Genomic DNA, 14,282 nt, shown 5'->3' with positions numbered 1-14,282 from the left:
TGTTTATGTCAATGTAGATTTTTAATTTTAAATTGTCCCTATAAGAATGAATCCTTCAGGGTATTGAGATACTCCTTGTAATTGTAGTGTTATCAGTAACGAGTTTTACACGGCTAATGATCCTGGTGGTCGATGCATAGAAAAAAAAAACAAAAAAAAAGAAGAAAAATGTAGGAAGTAGGAATATATCATAATATTTACAATTTTTTTGAGAATACTAAGCTTAATAATATTATTTTTATTTGATTTTACCGTTTTAATATCTATATTTATAAATTTTAGTGTATAATAAATCGGGGACCCTAGTATCTAAACTTATAAAATACTCATATGGGAAATTGTTACATGGATGCTCAAAACAATTTTACAAATAATCTAGTTAATTTTTTAATATATATATATATATATATATATATATATATATATATATATATATATATATATATATATATATATATATATATATATATATATATATATATAATAATTTTGCATATTTCTTAAATTATTATATTTCTTAAAATATTATTATTATAGCATGTTGCTTTATAGATGTTTGCATTTTACTGTAATTACCTACTCGGAAAGCCCAAATTTTATCGTAAGGTAATAAAAGTACCTTTGCATACAACTTGTGTTAACATTGTCAATTTTTTCTGAATTTTATGATTATCATGAACAGGAATTATGACTGTTAGTAGTTAATTGTGTAATAAATCTTACTGTTCGATAAAATTTAGTAAAAACTGAAAAAAAATGACAACGGCAAGACAAGTTGTATCCAAGTACTTTTTATTACCTTTTAATAAAAAGGTAGATAATTCAAGTTAAATGCAAACAGCTAAAAAGCAAAACATGCTATAACTTAAGAAATATGCAAATATAATTTATTTCAGTATTTACTGCAAATTGAAGAGCACACGGAAAAAATAATGAAAGTACCAAAAAGGGGGCTACACCTTTTGGTACCTAAATAAACGGGAATATCGATAATGGCCACATAGAAACAGGCATTTAAAAATGGGAAAAACGATATAAACTCGGATATAAAAGTCCATGCGTAATTTCAATTAAAAAAAAATCGGTTTCCTGAACATTTATGATTTCTGGATGCTCATCGTTTTTCCCATGTGCTCCTCAATTGTTATATTTACTGTTACATAAAATTTAGTAAAAACTCTAAAAAACTTGTCAATAGCAGAAGAACTTGTATGCACGTATTTTTATTACCTGACGATAAAATTTGGACTTTCCAGGTAGGTAGTTAAAGTTAAATACAAACATCTAAAAAGTAAAACATGCTATTTAAAAAAATGCAAATATCGTAAATAATAATTTAATATGCACTTTGCAAACCGGTAAATACTGCAAAATCCAAAACATAATAGTAAAGTATCTACTACTACTCTAAAATATCTACTAAAATAATAAACTAATTGTTAAAAATAAATATTTTGTGCATATTCCGAGTAAAATCTTTTCTTAATTTATATGTATATTTTAAAACAATTTATTCATAGTTAGGTTTCCATAATTATAATATACTTATTATGTCTAATACTTTAATTATTATATACTTAATATCCTATACTATATAAACACATACCTTCCTTCATCTTTTGGGCACCTAAAGAACGATATATTGTCTGTCATTCTACTTTCACAACCATCCACTGCACAAATATTTCTAGTAGACATTTTATTCACAATTCGAACAAAACAACTAAAACACTATTTTTGGTTCACCCTATGCGTCGGGCTGAAAACAAAACTAAAATAAACTTGGAACGCTGTGTACACGTCGAGCAACGGATGTAGACTAACCCAAGTCTACAAGACAGGCGGGGAGCGGCGGGAGGAATTTTGATACGGGCGAAGAGTGGGTCAACTGATATATTTTATATTCTTTAAACTGTGTTTCTATGGATCATGGTAGTACTACATATTATCTATTCCTAGGTATCTAAACTGTGATACTTGCTCAACAATTTTGTTTTCTACTACCAGTTTGCATATTACCGGCTCTTTAGAGAGAGTAAAGCATTTAGTTTTTTTTTCTGTAGAGATAATCATATTTAATTTTCGGCTTGCTTGGTGGTGGGTAACACACCATGCTATCTCTGTTGTGTCCCATTCGATAACCGATATTCATCGAGGTTACCTTTTCTATGATGATGTCCATTAAAAGATTGAATAAGAAGGGGCTAAGACTGTCTCCTTGTCTAATGCCTCCTGGTGTTGGTATGTCTCGTGTTAGATTATTTACCTTTCTGATGATTTTCACAATATTATCAGGAACTTTTTCTCTTTCAATATGTTTAAATCAGATAGGCATACTTTATCGAATGCTTTGGTCAAGTCGATGAAACAGCTGGTGTATTAAACTCTATTGCTTTTCTTTAATTTGGTTAATGATAAATACGACGCGACGTCTGTAGTAAGTTTTCCTTTCAAAATATTAGTGATGGTTGTATCGAGGAGAGTTATGCCTCTGTACTTTACTGGTGTAGATTTTTTGTGCCATTCTTGCGGAATTTCTGATGTTTCGAGAATCTTGTTAAATAACAATCTTAGATATTTTACTAACTCGATATTTACTAGCTTCAATTACTAAAACATAATAATTACTTATCATCTTTATTTTGTAGATTTTCTTTCAGTGGCGAAAAACCTAGAATTCTTTTCAAGATATTTAATAGATATTCATCCAACAAATACCATGTTTTGAATTCACAAAAATCGCTGTTGTTCTACTAGCGATGATTTATTTTACATAACCAAGCGTAAATCTAGTTTGGTTTGGTTATATATAGACTATATACACATAGACTATCGGTTACCTTAAGTTATTTACCGACTTTGCTAGCTTACAGAGAAATACTCCAGTGTTAACAATTTTGTAGCTTCGGACAAACAATTCAATAGATTTATATGAATTCACAGTAGAAATTATGTACTGTTTGCAGTCTTGCAAATTACACTGACTTACTTATTTAGTTATGTACCAACTTCTAGGTAAAAAAAGATCCTTGTGCTCAAACTTTACGAAATTTGTACCAGAGAATGAACTAGATTAATTTTATATTTTTGTCCTGTTACATATTCTGAATTTTTTTGGGCATTCAGTCAATAATTTTCAATACACTTTTAAAGAGTCACGCCTCGATACTTTAACATAAATCGGCCCAAAAAGTTAAGACAAACGTAACCTATTCTTATCGTCGTCAAACGCCGCACCGCGTCGCTTTCTTACTCTTACTGCGTTCGGCGATAGTAATAATGGAACACGCCCATCTATTAACTATCTGCCGTGCTATAAATTTGGGCCGGTAGCATACCTGAATGAACTCGGGGCCAGTTTGTCCGTGTTCGCGTCACACAATCGAAATGAATGGGACGAGTTTGGGAAGAAGGATTGCTCGGGTCGGGAACGGACAACTTAAATTCGATTGAGCAGTTGATAAGGAGAAAATTGGAGATGGCTCAAAGGAGCCGCTGATGCTGCTAGCGGAATTATATAAGTTGTCGCAGACAGTAAGAGTAAGAAGAAGTAAAACTCTACCTTAGCTAACCTTTATCCTATAACATGCGGAAAACACTGGCATACTGCTTTGCTATTTTTTATGTATAGGCTTGGTGCATTCTCCACCGGTGTTGCTACCATCGGAGAATATCGTAAAAAACTGATATATACAAATACACGGGTTTAAATAGCGAGTATACGAAAAGTTTATTATTTAATAATTCTAAAAGTGTTATAAATTGTGAAAATTCTAAAAATAAAAAAGTAAATATTTTGATATCTTCAGAAGAATCTATTATTCCAGCTAAAAAAAATTTTTTGATGAGTTCAACCTACCGTAGTTGAGTATAGTTTTACGAATGGCCGAGTATAGTTTTACGAATCCGTTTTGCTAGTGGAGTCTTAATTGGAGCTATTTCGGCTATAACGAAATTTTTTAAATGTACGTAAATATAATTTTAGATGTTCATGAAACATTTAATAACTAGTCAAATAAAAAAGTGTACCATTAATATTGCAAATTATATTTTATCCTCTCATAGTATATGTCTATTTAATTTTTTGATTATGTACCGAGCACTTTGTTTACTCAATTCTTTGGTCGAACTGCTTGAATCCATTTTTGCTTTTGATCAAGTCGGTGTGAGAAACTATGAAACTATAAAATGTTATTTCGGAAGAGTTAAATATTCGGGAAAGTCTAGTTATTGAATGTTATTGAACCTAACAACGCCTTAATTACGCTCTCCATACGCGTTACCATTTTTCGGCACTAGTCAAATAAAAAAGTGTACCATTAATATTGCACAAATTATATTTTATCCTCTCATAGTATATGTCTATTTAATTTTTTGATTATGTACCGAGCACTTTGTTTACTCAATTCTTTGGTCGAACTGCTTGAATCCATTTTTGCTTTTGATCAAGTCGGTATGAGAAACTATGAAACTATAAAATGTTATTTCGGAAGAGTTAAATATTCGAGAAAGTCTAGTTATTGAATGTTATTGAACCTAACAACGCCTTAATTACGCTCTCCATACGCGTTACCATTTTTCGACAATTTTATTAACATTAGAAATTGTCACAACACAACACGACGCCTCTTACTACCCGAAACAGCGTTACATCACACAAACTTCGTACCTGAGTGTTTTATAGTCTCAATAACTCCACTAGCAAAAAATTAAAATACTTAAATATGATGACAAAACCACGCGATTTCGATATTATTTTAATGCGATCAACATGACGGCAGCGTGAACTATATAATGATAATTTCTGATTTTTGCTATTGAAGCGCTGGTATGTGGTCAGAATTTGTTAAAATCAACTGAAATGCACCAAGCCTATAAGATAGTATAAACAAAAACAACTCCTGGGGCATTTATTCATAAATAATTTTTAAAGGATAAGAAAAATACCGAAATACATTAAAATAAACACTAACAATATACAGTCTTAAATATGTGTGCAAATATTTTTAGGGGTAGTATATTTCGACCCCAAAACACACGTCTAGGAGTTTTTGGTTTTAAAATTTGGAATTTTTTTGAAAAATTGGATTTATTTTAGTTTTTAGTTGAAAAACATAATTTCTTGACAATACGATAACATAAGTATAGTAGATTAAATTAACAAAAAGAAAATATAGAAAGATCCAGTGATTCTAAAAATTAAAAGCAAATTAATGCAAAAAAACATTTATATTTTCAAAGTAAAATAACTCAGGTATTTTGGACTTGGTAACTAGAAAATATCGTCGACTTTATGACGAAAAGGCGTAACCGATTTTTGGCGATTTTGAGATATCAATATCATGACGTCATGACATACCCATTGGGTCATTTTTAACATAGCAAATTTACGCATCTCAATATTACACCTTTTTCATTTTTATATTCATTTAAAAATTTGACCCATGTCAAATGCTAGAATTCTTCATTATGACGAAATTGAGTTGAAGTTGAGCTGACGTATGTTGAGACAGGGGCTCTTTGTTATATCAAGTGTTATACTTTTGTTACACACTACAAGAAAGATGGAATTTGATTTAGGTCCTGTGTTTTAAGTTATGAAAATAGGGCGGAGAGAAAATGACACATACTGTCTAGTATGTTCTGATGGTTATGGCTGCTTGGGACATAATAAAGGTTCTATCATGGCAGCAGCTCCCTTTTACATTGTGGCTAATTCAACACACTTGAAAGAAATAAGTCTTTGATTTTTGCCACAAACTATGGTTAAAGTATGAGTTAAAATTTGCACATAGCTGTATTGCGTATCCAGAAAATTGTCCGAGAACAAATGGCCGAAGGAAAATTGACCGAAAAGCAAATCACCCAAACGAAGACTGCCCTAATGTAAAATTGCCCGAAATCATAGTTTTCCTAAGAACATTTTATCGAACCAGAAAGTTTTCCGAAAAATACAATAATTATGTTTTATTATTGTATCAAAGGCACGGATGAAGAAACATGTGTTGTTTTATTTAGTTTGTTTTTATTAAATGGGACCGTGTATTTAAATGCCCAGTATTAGAAAATCGACATTTTAAGAAATTTTTGTTGTCAATTGAAATTCGATGATTTTTCTTTTCGGGCAACTATCTTTGGTTAATTTTCTTTTCAATCAATTGTTTTCAGGTAATTCTACTTCCGCAAATTTTAAAATAAGAAACAAGCAAAAAAAGGTACCTAAATACGTTTATTTATTGTAAACATTAATTATAATATTAGTACAATTGGTTAAATTAATTCCAGACGATGACAGGTGAGTTCAATTTTTAGAAAGTAAATTTATTTCCTGAGTGCTTGAACTTCTTGAAGACCCATCATCCAAGAAATGTTACCCAAAATATTACATAACACTTTTTTCTTATTTTCTTTGGAATTTTCTATATAGCTCTCTGCCACTGTGTTAGAGCGCCAACCACCATGTCTTTTAACAGTTAATAAATCCACTCCTGAATCTGCAAGCAACGACGCAGACGATCTACGGAAACAATGTCCAGTGTATTGTTGTGGATTTGGAAGATTTAGGAACAATGCTATTTTATACGGCATTTTCCCTAAAGTATTAATGCCAACGGGTTGCTTAATACATTTTCCATTTCTGTACCCCACAAAAAATCGAGTATGCTCTGTGTTGCTTGGCCGCATAGCTATATATCTTTGAACCATTTCCAGCATATTTGTTCCTTAAACATTCCCTTTCGTTATAAAAAATCTCGTGATATCTTTGTTTTCGTAAACGATGAAAACAAACTGATGACATGAATGCATTGTCCTTCATCTTTAACATTTTGCAGCTGCAGATTTGTCAACTCGATACGCCGCGCCGGCATCGGCAGGCTCCCGCAAGTCCCACTATCAATGAAACTTTTGTCAGGAAATAAGTTTTATCATCGGCTTCCAACAAAAAACGAGTTATGTCTTCTTTTCTTAAAATTGATTTTTTCCGAAATCCTTCCGATTTTCTTTTTAGAAATGCAATTAAATGGACGTACTTACTAATATCTGTATTTTTCTTCACTGATATAACTGAACGTAGCATGGAATAATATACCCAAAGTGATGAAGCCTTCCTATGTTTTGAAAAATGTTCAAAATATGCCAGGGGAACCTTTTCGTTACTACTATTCTTGATTCCTTTCCCTTTACATCAGTCTTCAAGTTTTACATAGGCTTGCTCAGGGGCGGATACAGAAATGTATTTTAGGGGAGGCCCAAATAAAAAATAATGCAAAATATGCTTTTTAGGGCGCCATTTTTAATCCAAAAGCCTAATATTTAACCCAATTTAGAGATTTTAGGGGGGGGACCCCATGGCCCCCCCTCTGTATCCGCTACTGGGCTTGCTCGTACGTTTGTCTTGATTTTTAGGAAGTAGGGAATCGACAACGTTTTGCGCAATGCCTTCAATATCCTTTTTGCTAAAACTGAACGTTTAACACAAAATTGAGTTGTCAAAGTCAAAATGGAAACAACCAACAAGTACGATTACCACGGCGTCGACTAATATAGGCACTTGGTAATTTTGAATTTTAATGTTTATGAGGATATCTCTGATATTTTAAATTAAAGCAAATCTCTTTGGATCGTCCCTCGTGTCGCGTCGTAGATTAAATTTTTAATGATACACGTTCGATACGAACTTTTTAATGAAATTTGTGTAACTAAGCCACTCGGCTAACGCTTCGTGGCTTAACGTTACACGCGTTTCATTATGATGTTCGTATCGAACTTGTATCATTAATAACTATAAATTAGAGAATGAAGAAAAAAAAAACATTTTAATCCTTAGCAACAAACTAGATGATGAAAAAAACACTTTAACCGCAATATACAGACAAATAGATTATATATCTACGAATTCTATTTAGTTAAGACAAATGAACATGTCTCTAATCCAATATTAAATAAAGAGAGACGTACAACCTTAAATAAGTGGAAAAGAAAACGAGCCGAAGAACAATAGTACTGCTCTGTCGGCTATTGACCGAATTGATAAGGCCGAGAGCATAAATAAGACGAAGTGCGTGGACGGACAAGCTCGTTCTCGAGACAGATTAGACGGTACCACCGTCCACATTAACATATCAAGTAAGACTGGAAGCCGGGATGGTGGTACTAAAAGCAAAGAAAGAGAATTGATCCAGGATCGGAATCAGGCGATTTGCCTTTAAACCGCTTTTATTATTGTTAATACAAGAACCTATACAATCAATACTCTTTATATTTATAATGTTTGGTCTGATAATTTCCTGGATGAATTGTAGTACCTATATTCCAATATGTTTACAAATAACAAGACTTTATTTAATTAAAAAAAACAGGCTTTTTTATTTTATTTTTTGTGAATTTGTTTCGAGATATTCAGTTTTATTGCCATTGGTGTATTGAAATAATCATTTAGCAATGCAATATAAGAAGACGTGACGGGTATCAATTAAGTGAATTTCAACTAGTGATGGGCATTACGATTCTTTTTAGTCGAAAAACACGATTCAATTTCTCATATTGAATCGACTCCGACGATTGCTTCATTTGAACGACAAAACGGCACTACCGGCGGTAATTTAATAGGACAATTACTTAAGGGACCAGAAAAAGGAATATATAGTTCTTTCATTTGTTTTTCAACACTTTATGACACTGGCATAATTGGATTGATTATTTTACCAATAATATTAAATTATCAATCCAATTTATATACACTATTTATTAAAGACTTCTTAATACCAATTTAATATTTTTAGAGCCATATTTTAATTCCGATTTATTTATCATAATAAAGAATATATAATACCGCAAGATCGTGTCCAGTTGGCTTGGAAATGAACATCGATGACTTTGACATACAATTTTACATTTAAAATGTCAGCTATCTTCATTTTATAACCATCGCTGACGCCGTTTTTTTATCACATTGAGCAGAGGCCAACAATAATTATTTGCAATTGCATAAAAACACGATTTCCTCTTTTAGTCCGACATTTATATTATATTTATAGTCGGTAATATTACTTTAACAAAAATATTAACGTGTAAATTAAATACCTTAGAGATACTGCTGTACTAAGCCTAAGCACAGTATAAATAAGTTTTTTTTCTTGTAAATAGCTTTCTTATCGTTTGCATTTTATGCCCATGATATTTGTTTAGAGCTTTTGTTCGAGTCTAAATATTGCTGCCTACATTTATGCCTATATCACCGCCGGCGCCACGCCGCGCCGTAGAAACAAGGCGATCGTTTGCCTTGTAATCCGATTCAATTCTCACGATTCTTTTTCAAGGCTCAACGTTCAAATCTTATGTATCCGTGCTGGCCACGATTCAGTTGAATGAACCGTATTGTCAGCAATGAATCAGTTCTCACGACTCTTTGAACGCACGATCGCGTTGTGAGCCGATTCCATTCGCACGATTCTTTTTACGGTCTTTCATTCAAATCTTATGGATCCCCGTGCTGGCCACGATTCGATTGACCGAACCGTATTGTAAGCAATGAATCAATTTTCACGACTCTTTGAACGCACGATCGCATTGTGATCTGATTCAATTCGCACGATTCTTTTTTACGGCTTATCGTTCAAACCTTTTGGATCCGTGCTGGCCACGATTCAATTGAACGAACCGTATTGTAAGCAATGAATCAATTCTCACGACTCTTTGAACGCACGATCGCATTGCGATCCGATTCTTTTTTACGGCTCATCGTTCAAATCTTATGGATCCGTGCTGGCTACGATTCAATTGAACGAATCGTATTCTAAGCAATGAATCAGTTCTCACGACTCTTGGAACGCACGATCGCGTTGTGATCCGATTCCATTCGCACGATTCTTTTTACGGTCTTTCATTCAAATCTTATGGATCCGTGCTGGCCACGATTCAATTGAAAGAACGGTATTGTAAGCAATGAATCAATTCTCATGACTCTTTGAACGCACGATCGCATGGTGATCCGATTCAATTCGCACGATTCTTTTTTACGGCTCATCATTGAAATCTTATGGATCCGTGCTGGCCACGATTCTATTGAACGAACCGTATTGTAAGCAATGTATCAATTCTCACTACTCTTTGAACGCACGATCGCATTGTGATCTGATTCAATTCGCACGATTCTTTTTTATGGCTTATCGTTCAAATCTTTTGGATCCGTGCTGGCCACGATTCAATTGAACGAACCGTATTGTAAGCAATGAATCAATTCTCACGACTCTTTGAACGCACGATCGCATTGCGATCCGATTCTTTTTTACGGCTCGTCGTTCAAATCTTATGGATCCGTGCTGGCTACGATTCAATTGAACGAATCGTATTGTAAGCAATGAATCAGTTCTCACGACTCTTGGAACGCACGATCGCGTTGTGATCCGATTCCATTCGCACGATTCTTTTTACGGTCTTTCATTCAAATCTTATGGATCCGTGCTGGCCACGATTCAATTGAAAGAACGTTATTGTAAGCAATGAATCAATTCTCATGACTCTTTGAACGCACGATCGCATGGTGATCCGATTCAATTCGCACGATTCTTTTTTACGGCTCATCGTTGAAATTTTATGGAGCCGTGCTGGCCACGATTCGATTGAACGAACCGTATTCTAAGCAATGTATCAATTCTCACGACTCTTTGAACGCACGATCGCATTGTGATCTGATTCAATTCGCACGATTCTTTTTTACGGCTTATCGTTTAAACCTTTTGGATCTGTGCTGGCCACGATTCAATTGAACGAACCGTATTGTAAGCAATGAATCAATTCTCACGACTCTTTGAACCTACGATTGCATTGTGATCCGATTCAATTTGCACGATTCTTTTTTACGGTCTATCGTTCAAATCTTATGGATCCGTGCTGGCCACGATTCAATTGAAAGAACGGTATTGTAAGCAATGAATCAATTCTCAGGAGTCTTTGAACGCACGATCGCATGGTGATCCGATTCATTCGCACGATTCTTTTTTACGGCTCATCGTTGAAATCTTATGGATCCGTGCTGGCCACGATTCGATTGAACTAACCGTATCGTGAGCAATGAATCAATCCTCACGACTCTTTGAATGCACGATCGCATTGTGATCCGATTCAATTCGCACGATTCTTTTACGGTCTTTCATTCCAAATCTTATGGATCCGTGCTGGCTACCATTCAATTGAAACAACGGTATTGTAAGCAATGAATCAATTCTCACGACTCTTTGAACACACGATCGCATGGTGATCCGATTCAATTCGCACGATTCTTTTTTACGGCTCATCGTTCAAATCTTATGGATCCGTGCGAGCCACGATTCAATTAAACGAACCGTATAGTAAGCAATGAATCAATTCTCACTATTCTTTGAACGCACGATCGCATTGTGATCTGATTCAATTCGCACGATTCTTTTTTACGGCTTATCGTTCAAATCTTTTGGATACGTGCTGGCCACGATTCAATTGAACGAACCGTATTGTAAGCAATGAATCAATTCTCACGACTCTTTGAACGCACGATCGCATTGCGATCCGATTCTTTTTTACGGCTCGTCGTTCAAATCTTATGGATCCGTGCTGGCTACGATTCAATTGGACGAATCGTATTGTAAGCAATGAATCAGTTCTCACGACTCTTTGAACGCACGATCGCATGGTGATCCGATTCAATTCGCACGATTCTTTTTTACGGCTCATCGTTGAAATCTTATGGAGCCGTGCTGGCCACGATTCGATTGAACGAACCGTATTGTAAGCAATGTATCAATTCTCACGACTCTTTGAACGCACGATCGCATTGTGATCTGATTCAATTCGCACGATTCTTTTTTACGGCTTATCGTTTAAACCTTTTGGATCTGTGCTGGCCACGATTCAATTGAACGAACCGTATTAAGCAATGAATCAATTCTCACGACTCTTTGAACCTACGATTGCATTGTGATCCGATTCAATTTGCACGATTCTTTTTTACGGTCTATCGTTCAAATCTTATGGATCCGTGCTGGCCACGATTCAATTGAAAGAACGGTATTGTAAGCAATGAATCAATTCTCAGGAGTCTTTGAACGCACGATCGCATGGTGATCCGATTCATTCGCACGATTCTTTTTTACGGCTCATCGTTCAAATCTTATGGATCCGTGCTGGCCACGATTCGATTGAACTAACCGTATTGTGAGCAATGAATCAATCCTCACGACTCTTTGAATGCACGATCGCATTGTGATCCGATTCAATTCGCACGATTCTTTTTACGGTCTTTCATTCAAATCTTATGGATCCGTGCTGGCTACCATTCAATTGAAACAACGGTATTGTAAGCAATGAATCAATTCTCACGACTCTTTGAACACACGATCGCATGGTGATCCGATTCAATTCGCACGATTCTTTTTTACGGCTCATCGTTCAAATCTTATGGATCCGTGCGAGCCACGATTCAATTAAACGAACCGTATAGTAAGCAATGAATCAATTCTCACGACTCTTTGAACGCACGATCGCATTGTGATCTATTATTATGGATAAGTATAGAACACAATTCATTTTGCAAGAACCGTATTCTAAGCGAATCGTGAATCGAATCTTATACGATTCATTTTTAATAATCGTTCATGTGAACGACTCATTCAATCTTTGCCCACCTATAGTTGGGCAAAGCTCTAGTAGCCGAAGTAATCAATTTATAGAAAACAGAAATAGGAAAGACAACAAAAAATCGCGACCGGAAACACTAATGGGCAACGCGTGATCCGAGCGCCGCAAAAGGCCTCCCCGACAGAGTCTCCGACGGCCGATTCGAATACAATGGGCCCGGTTTTGCTTTCGAATTATAAATCTGAGCCGTCGGTCGCGACGGTCGTCATTTCGCCATTCTCGAAAGCTGTCGCGCACATCAAATCGCATTTTTATGCTATCTCTCCTTGTTCCAGGACCAGCCATCGTTTTTTCATTCCCCCTTTTTTATTTTTTCTCTCCCTTCTATCTTCTTGCTGTCGTTTCGTTTGAGTCGTTTTCTTTTTTGTTCTTCGTCGTGTATCGCTTTGCCTTTTTCGAGTGTGCGATAGAGACTACTTTTAAAAAGGTGAAGTAGACTCATTAATGCTATTTAGTATATTAGGAGGTATCTGGCAGTTTGGATAAAGTGTGAAAACATTAAAAAATAATGTTTATACCTGAAATGGAAATAAAAGAAATCGGGCGAAAGAAGTGCGAGTCGGACTCGTGCACCAAGTGTTCCGTACTAATTTGTAGGTACATATTATAAATAGTTTTTAAATGATATTAACTACAGTATGTTCCCGGATTTTCTTTACACGGGAAAAAACACGTTTGCACATTCTAAAATGGTTAATCCCTTTTAGAGAAATAAAATAAAACTAATATTGTTGTTGGATTTTTTTCTAAAGCTTCATTCAGAGCCTCCCAGATATTGGAATAAATTAGTGGTTTCAATTAGCGTAGAAGTTTGTTCCTTTCATTTCAATTCAGAACGTCAAAATTAGTGGTAGACATTTTCAATTTTACTTCAAAATTTGCAAGAAATGTCATTTTGGCCTTTGATTATCTTCCGCCAAGAAAAATTGTGGTTAGAAATCAAAAGTTGATTGTCTGTTGACAACTGAAATCAAAAGTTGATTGTCTGTTAACGCAAGCTGTTGCTAGGATATTCTATTAATTTTAATTGTGTTTTTGAAACATTGTGAATGATCGTAAACTACAGAGAATAAAGTGTAACTGAAACTACTAATTTATTCCACTAATTGCTAGGTTCAGAATGAAGCTTAAGTCCTAAAAATTAACAGGCGTTTCTATGGTAATATAGTTTCGATTTCATTCTTTGGTAGATGGTAATTAGGTAATAACGTTTATTAATGTCATATTTTTTGCGGTCGCTAAAGTATCATATTTTCCGATAACCTCGTATTAGCACCATTTCCATAGCGGTGAACTAAATAAATTTTGTGATTCTTTAACATTTTAAAATTATTTTAAAGCAGCAAAACATATGACGTTAATTAAAATTATATCAATAACAATCTATCAAAAGACAAAAACGAACTTATAAATACCATAGAAACGCGTTTTCAATTTTAAGACTAAATATGCATTTTTAGATGCATATGAGGGCATTAGAATTAATAAATATAATAATAGTATGAACAGAAGACAACGGTCCAATTCCTTTCAGTTCTCTGTTCCTACATATACATACATACAAATACATACTGACATTACTCGCTGACGAGTATTCGACACGCATC

Source organism: Sitophilus oryzae, unplaced genomic scaffold (assembly GCF_002938485.1).
Source record: "Sitophilus oryzae breed Bouriz unplaced genomic scaffold, Soryzae_2.0 scaffold_1358_pilon_pilon, whole genome shotgun sequence".
NCBI lineage: Eukaryota > Metazoa > Arthropoda > Insecta > Coleoptera > Curculionidae > Sitophilus > Sitophilus oryzae.
The sequence above is the reverse complement of the archived record's forward strand: the minus strand, read 5'-3'. Positions refer to the sequence as shown.